This window comes from Triticum aestivum, chromosome 5B (genome assembly GCF_018294505.1).
Source record: "Triticum aestivum cultivar Chinese Spring chromosome 5B, IWGSC CS RefSeq v2.1, whole genome shotgun sequence".
Classification (NCBI taxonomy): domain Eukaryota; kingdom Viridiplantae; phylum Streptophyta; class Magnoliopsida; order Poales; family Poaceae; genus Triticum; species Triticum aestivum.
Window position 1 is genome coordinate 607047896 of NC_057807.1, and position 6919 is coordinate 607054814.

Consider the following 6919-nt stretch of genomic DNA (forward strand, 5'->3'; position numbering starts at 1 on the left):
TAATAAGGTTGATCAAGTCTTATTAACAACCACTTTCGATTAGCATGAAACCGAAGAACTTCGGTAAATCACTAAGTTACCTCAATGGGGATATGAATGTCCCCAACAATAATAATTTCATATTTCCTTTTACAATAGGTAGAGGTAGTTGAAAACTTCCAATAGTGATTGTCGGAGATTTTTCAATAACATTTATACCATTCACTTGGAATTGTTTCTTCGGAAAGTGCACCGTATGTTCATTACCATTTATATGAAAAGTGATCTTGCTTTTATTGCAGTCAATAACAGCCCCTACAGTATTGAAGAAGGGTCCACCAAGGATAATTGACATGTTGTCATCCTCGGGCATCTCAAGTATAACAAAGTCAGTCAAAATAGTAACATTAGCAACAACAATGGGCACATCTTCACAAATACCGATAGGTATGGCAGTTGATTTGTCAGCCATTTGCACATATATTTCAGTAGGTGTGAGTTTATTCAAATCAAGTCATTTATATAAAGAGAAATGCATAACACTAACATGGGCTCCCAAATCACATAAAGCAGTTTTCACATAGTTTCTTTTGATGGAGCAAGGTATAGTTGGTATCCCGGATCTCCAAGTTTTTTAGGTACTCCATCTTTAAAAGTATAATTAGCAAGCATAGTGGAGATTTCAGCTTCCAGTATTTTTCTCTTATTAGTGATGATGTCTTTAATATACTTTGCATAAGGAGGCATTTTTAAGATATCAGTTAAGCGAGTTCGCAGAAAGACTGGCCTCAACATTTCAGCAAAGCATTCAAATTCTTCATCATCTTTCTCTTTATTTGACTTAGGTGGAAAGGGCATAGGCTTTTGAACCCATGGTTCTCTTTCCTTACCATGTTTTCTAGCAATAAAGTCTCTTTTATCAGATCTTTTATTCTTAGGTTGTGGGTTCTCAAGATCAACAGCGGGTTCTATCTCAACATCATTATCTAGTTCTTTATCATTAAGTTGAGTGTCTTCATGAAACCAGTCATTATCTTTTTCATTATCACAAGGTGAGTGTTCATTACCAGATTGAGTTTCAGCATCAGAGATAGAAACTTCTTTATCATTATCAGGAGGTTTCTCTATTTCAGGTTCACTAGAGGCATGCAAAGTCCTGTCATTTTTCTTCTTCCTTTTCTTTTTAGAAGGACTAGGTGTAGTGGTGTTGTTCCTTTGTGAATCATGTTCAATTCTCTTTGGGTGTCCCTCAAGATAAAGTGGTTCCTGAGTCATTTTACCTCCTCTAGTTGCTACTCTAACAACAAAGTCACTTATATTATTGTTCATTTCATCAAGTAACTCTCTTTGAGATTTTGCAACTTGTTCTAGTTGAGTTTGAACCATAGAGGCATGCTTTCCTAGACCTCTAACATCATTTGACATTCTAAATAACAAGTCACTTAAGCGAGCAATCATATTTCAGAGTTGTATTTCAATTGTTTCATAACATTTGCATTGAAGTGATATTGCTTTCTAATGTAATTATCAAACTCATAAAAGGCATTGACTAGGATGTTTATTATGAGGATCATCACTACCATTGAATTTCATTAAAGATTTTACCTCTACCACCTTAGGTGGTGATGGTGCTTCAAGCCCATGTATTTCTTCGATAGGTGGTAAATTTTTAACATCCTCGGCTTTAATACCTTTTTCCTTCATAGATTTCTTTTCCTCTTGCATATCTTCAGGACTGAGATATAAGATACCCCTCTTCTTCAGAGTGGGTTTAATAGGTGTTTCAGGAGGAGTCCAATCATCATAATTTTTCAATATGTTATTCAATAATTCTTCAGCTTGCCCAATAGTTCGTTCCCTGAAAACACAACCAACACAACTATCTAGGAAGTCCCTAGAAGCGTCGGTTAGTCCATTATAGAAGATATCAAGTATTTCGTTTTTCTTAAGAGGATGATCAGGCAAAGCATTAAGCAATTGGAGAAGCCCCCCCAAGCTTGTGGGAGACTCTCTTCTTCAATTTGCACAAAGTTAAATATTTCCTGCAAGGCAGCTTGTTTCCTATGAGCAGGGAAATATTTTTCAGAGAAGTAATAAATCATATCCTGGGGACTACGCACACAACCAGTAGCAAGAGTATTGTACCAAGCTTTAGCATCACCCTTTAATGAGAACAGAAATAACTTGAGAATATAGTAATAGCGAATCTTCTCATCATGCGCAAAAAGGGTGGCTATATCATTCAACTTAGTAAGATGTGCCACAACAGTTTCAGTGTCATAACCATGGAAAGGATCAGATTCAACCAAAGTTATTAACTCTGGGTCGACAGAGAATTCATAATCCTTATCATCAACCACAATAGGTGAAGTACCAAACTCAGGATCTTATTTCATTTTAGCATTCAGAGATCTTTCTTTATACTTGCATAATAATTTCTCTAGATCATCTCTATCCTTCCAAGCAAGAATATCTTTAGTTGCCTCCTCACTCATATTATAACCTTCTCGTACCTTTAGAGATTCATATATAGGAGGTCTAGTTCTAGTAGGTGTTTCAAGATTTTCAGTTTCAAGTTCATCATCAGATTCAACAATATCATGTTGTCTTACTCTAGCAATTTGTTCATCAAGAAATTGACCTAGTGGCACATCATCATCAAGCAAGGTACTAGCATAATCATGAGTAGAATTCATAGCAGAAGTAGCATCATCAATAACTTGTGACATATCATAATTAATAGCATGTGGTGGTGTTGCACGTTTACTTATAATAGAAGGTGAATCTAAAGCAGAGCTGGATGGCAGTTCCTTACCTATCCTCGTCTTCGAGGGAAAAATCTTAGTCTTAGCATCCTTCAGATTCTTCATAGTGATAATATGATAATAATCCCAAGTGACTCAACAAATATTGCTATGCTCGCCGACAACGGTGCCAGAAAAAGGTCTTGATAACTCACAAGTATAGGGGATCACAAGAGTTTTCGAGGGTAGAGTATTCAACCAAAATTTATAGATTCGACACAAGGGGGGGGGGGGGCAAAGAATATTTGAAGGTATTAGTAGCTGAGTTGTCAATTCAACCACACCTAGAGATTAATTATCGGCAGCAAAATGATCAGTAGCACAGTAGTATGATAGTTTTGATGATAGCAACAGTAGCAACGGTAACGATAACAGTGATAGCAGTGATATTCTAGCAGTAACGATAACAGTAGCAGTAGTAGTAACTTAGCAAGAACAATACAAGATAAATTTGTTGGCATTGGATCGGTGACTCATTGGATGATATTCATCATGAGACAGTTATAACCTAGGGCGATATGGCACTAGCTCCAGTTCATAAATATAATGTAGGCATGTATTACGTAAATAGTCATACACGCTTATGGAAAGAACTTGCATGACATATTTTGTCCTATCCTCCCGTGGCAGCGGGGTCCTATTGCAAACTAAGGGATATCAAGGCCTCCTTTTAATAGAGAACCGGAACAAAGCATTAGCACACGATGAATACATGAACTCCTCAAACTACGGTCATCACCGGGAGTGTTCCTGACTATTGTCACTCCGGGTTGCCGGATCATAACACGTAGTAGGTGACTATAACTTGCAAGATCGGATCTAGAACATGGATATAATTGTGATAACATAAATGGTTCAGATCTGAAATCATGACACTCGGGCCCAAAGTGACAGGCATTAAGCATGGAAAAGTCATAGCAACATCAATCTCAGAACATAGTGGATACTAGGGATCATGCCCTAACAAAACTAACTCGATTACATGATGAATCTCATCCACCTCCTCACCGACCAGCGAGCCTACGAAGGAATTACTCAATCCCGATGTGGAGCATCATGGAATTGGCGATGGAGATGTGTTGGTGATGACCAAGATCGAAGATCCCCCTCTCTGGAGCCCCAAACGGACTCCAGATCTGGCCTTCCGATGAAGAACAGGAGACGGCGGCGGCTCCGTCTTGTGAAACGTGATAATTCTTTCTCCCTGATTTTTTTCCTGGAATAACGGAATTTTATAGCGTCGGTTTCAGGGTTAGTGGGGCCACCAGGTGGGTAGCACCCACCTGGGCGCGCCGGGGGGGGGGGGGGGGGGCAGGCGTGCCCTGGTGGGTTGTGCCCACCCAAGTGCCCCCCTTTGGTATCTCTTGGCTCCATAAATTCTCTTTATGGATATAAAAAATCCTCGCAAAATTTCGTTCCATTCCAAGAACATTTATTTCTGCACAAAAATAACACCATGGTAGTTCTGCTGAAAACAGCGTCAGTCCGGGGTTAGTTTCATTCAAATCATGCAAATTAGAGTCCAAAACAAGAGGAAAAGAGTTCAGAAAAGTAGATACATTGGAGACATATCACACGAGCATGGTTTTCCAGACCGTCCTTGTGCACCATTTCATGCATCGATTGTTTGAACTTAAATTATGCGCATTAATGCATAGAAAATGCACATAATCCCCTAAATATGGTAAACGAACCTGGAAAAGTGCAAATTTGAACACAGCAATTTGCATGGTGTATGTTCATCATAGAAAAAACTCATGGACTAAGGACAAAGGAAATTTAGATTCCCCTTCAATCTTGGTGATTTCCCCCTTGAAACCATGAAACTTCCTCGGTGATGGTTCAATTTATGAAAGGCATGCATGGTACGTCTCCAACGTATCTATAATTTTTGATTGTTCCATGCTATTATATTATCTGTTTTGGATGTCATTAATATGCTATTTTACATTATTTTTGGGACTAACCTATTAACCTAGAGCCCAGTGCCAGTTTCTGTTTTTGCCTGTTTTAGAGTTTCGTAGAAAAGGAATTCCAAATAGAGTCCAAATGGAATAAAACTTCCGCGATGATTTTTCTTGGACCAGAAGCAAAACAACAGACTTGGAGATGAAGTCGGAGAAGCAATGAGGTTCCCACGAGGGTGAGGGCGCGCCCCCTACTTCTTGGACCCCTCAAAGGTCTCCTGACCTAATTCTTTCGCCTATATATACTCTTATACCCCAAAACCATCAGGGGGAGCCAGGAAAACACTTTTCCACCACCGCAACCTTCTGCACCCGTGAGATCCCATCTAGGGATCTTTTCTGGCGTCCCGCCGGAGCGGGATTTGATCACGTAGGGCTTCTACATCAACACCATTGCCCTCCCGATGAAGCGTGGGTAGTTTACCACACACCTACGGGTCCATAGCTAGTAGCTAGATGGCTTCTCTCTCTTTGATTATCAATACCCTGTTATCCCCGATGTTCTTGGAGATGCGATGTAATACTCTTTTGCGGTGTGTTTGCTGAGATCCGATGAATTGTGGATTTTGATACGTCCATTTTGCATCATGCTTTTATATCAATATTTATTGCAATATGGGTTGTTACTACACATTATGTGTCAATACTTATGCCTTTCTCTCTCTCTTATTTTACGAGGTTTACATGAAGAGGGAGAATGCCGGCAACTGGAATTCTGGGTTGGAAAAGGAGCAAATATTAGAGACCTATTATGCACAACTCCAAAAGTCCTGAAACTCCACGAAAGTCAGTTTTGGAATATATTAAAAATATTGGGTGAAGAAAGCACCAGAGGGGGGCCACCCACCGTCCACGAGGGTGGAGGGCGCGTCCTACCCCTTGGGCGCGCCTCCCTGCCTCGTGGGCCACCTTGCAGGCCCCCGATGCCCATCTTCTGCTGTATGGTGTCTTTTGCCTTGAAAAAAATCATAAGGAAGCTTTCGGGACGAAGCGCCGCTGATGACCCACAAGTGTAGGGGATCTATCGTAGTCCTTTCGATAAGTAAGAGTGTCGAACCCAACGAGGAGCAGAAGGAAATGATAAGCGGTTTTTAGTAAGGTATTCTTTGCAAGCACTAAAATTATCGGTAATAGATAGTTTTGTGATAAGGTAATTTGTAACGGGTAAGAATTAACAAAAGTAAATAAGGTGCAGCAAGGTGGCCCAATCCTTTTTGTAGCAAAGGACAAGCCTGGAAAAATTCTTATATAGAGAAAAGTGCTCCCGAGGACACATGGGAATTATCGTCAAGCTAGTTTTCATCACGCTCATATGATTCGCGTTCGTTACTTTGATAATTTGGTATGTGGGTGGACCGGTGCTTGGGTACTATCCTTTCTTGGAAAAGCATCCCACTTATGATTAACCCCTATTGCAAGCATCCGCAACTACAAAAGAAGTATTAAGGTAAACCTAACCATAGCATGAAACATATGGATCCAAATCAGCCCCTTATGAAGCAACTCATAAACTAGGGTTTAAGCTTCTGTCACCCTAGCAACCCATCATCTACTTATTACTCCCCAATGCCTTCCTCTAGGCCCAAACAATGGTGAAGTGTCATGTAGTCGACATTTACATGACAACATTCACATAACACCACTAGAGGAGAGACAACATACATCTCATCAAAATATTGAACAAATACCAAATTCACATGACTACTTATAACAAGACTTCTCCGATGTCCTCAGGAACAAACGTAACTACTCACAAATCATATTCATGTTCATAATCAAAGGGATATTAATATGCATCAAGGATCTGAACATATGATCTTCCATCGAATAAACCAACTAGCATCAACTACAAGGAGTAATCAACACTACTAGCAACCCATCAGTACCAATCTGAGGTTTTGGGACAAAGATTGGATACAAGAGATGAACTAGGGTTTGAGAGGAGATGGTGCTGGTGAAGATGTTGATGGAGATTGGCCCCCTCCCGCTGAGAGGATCGATGGTGATGACGATGATGATGATTTATCCCTCCCGGAGGGATGTTTCCCCGGCAGAACAGCTCCACCAGAGCCCTAGATTGGTTCCGCCAAGGTTCCGCTTCGTGGCGCTAGTGTTTCATCCCGAAAGCTTGCTTATTATTTTTTCCAGGGTAAAAGACTTCATATAGTA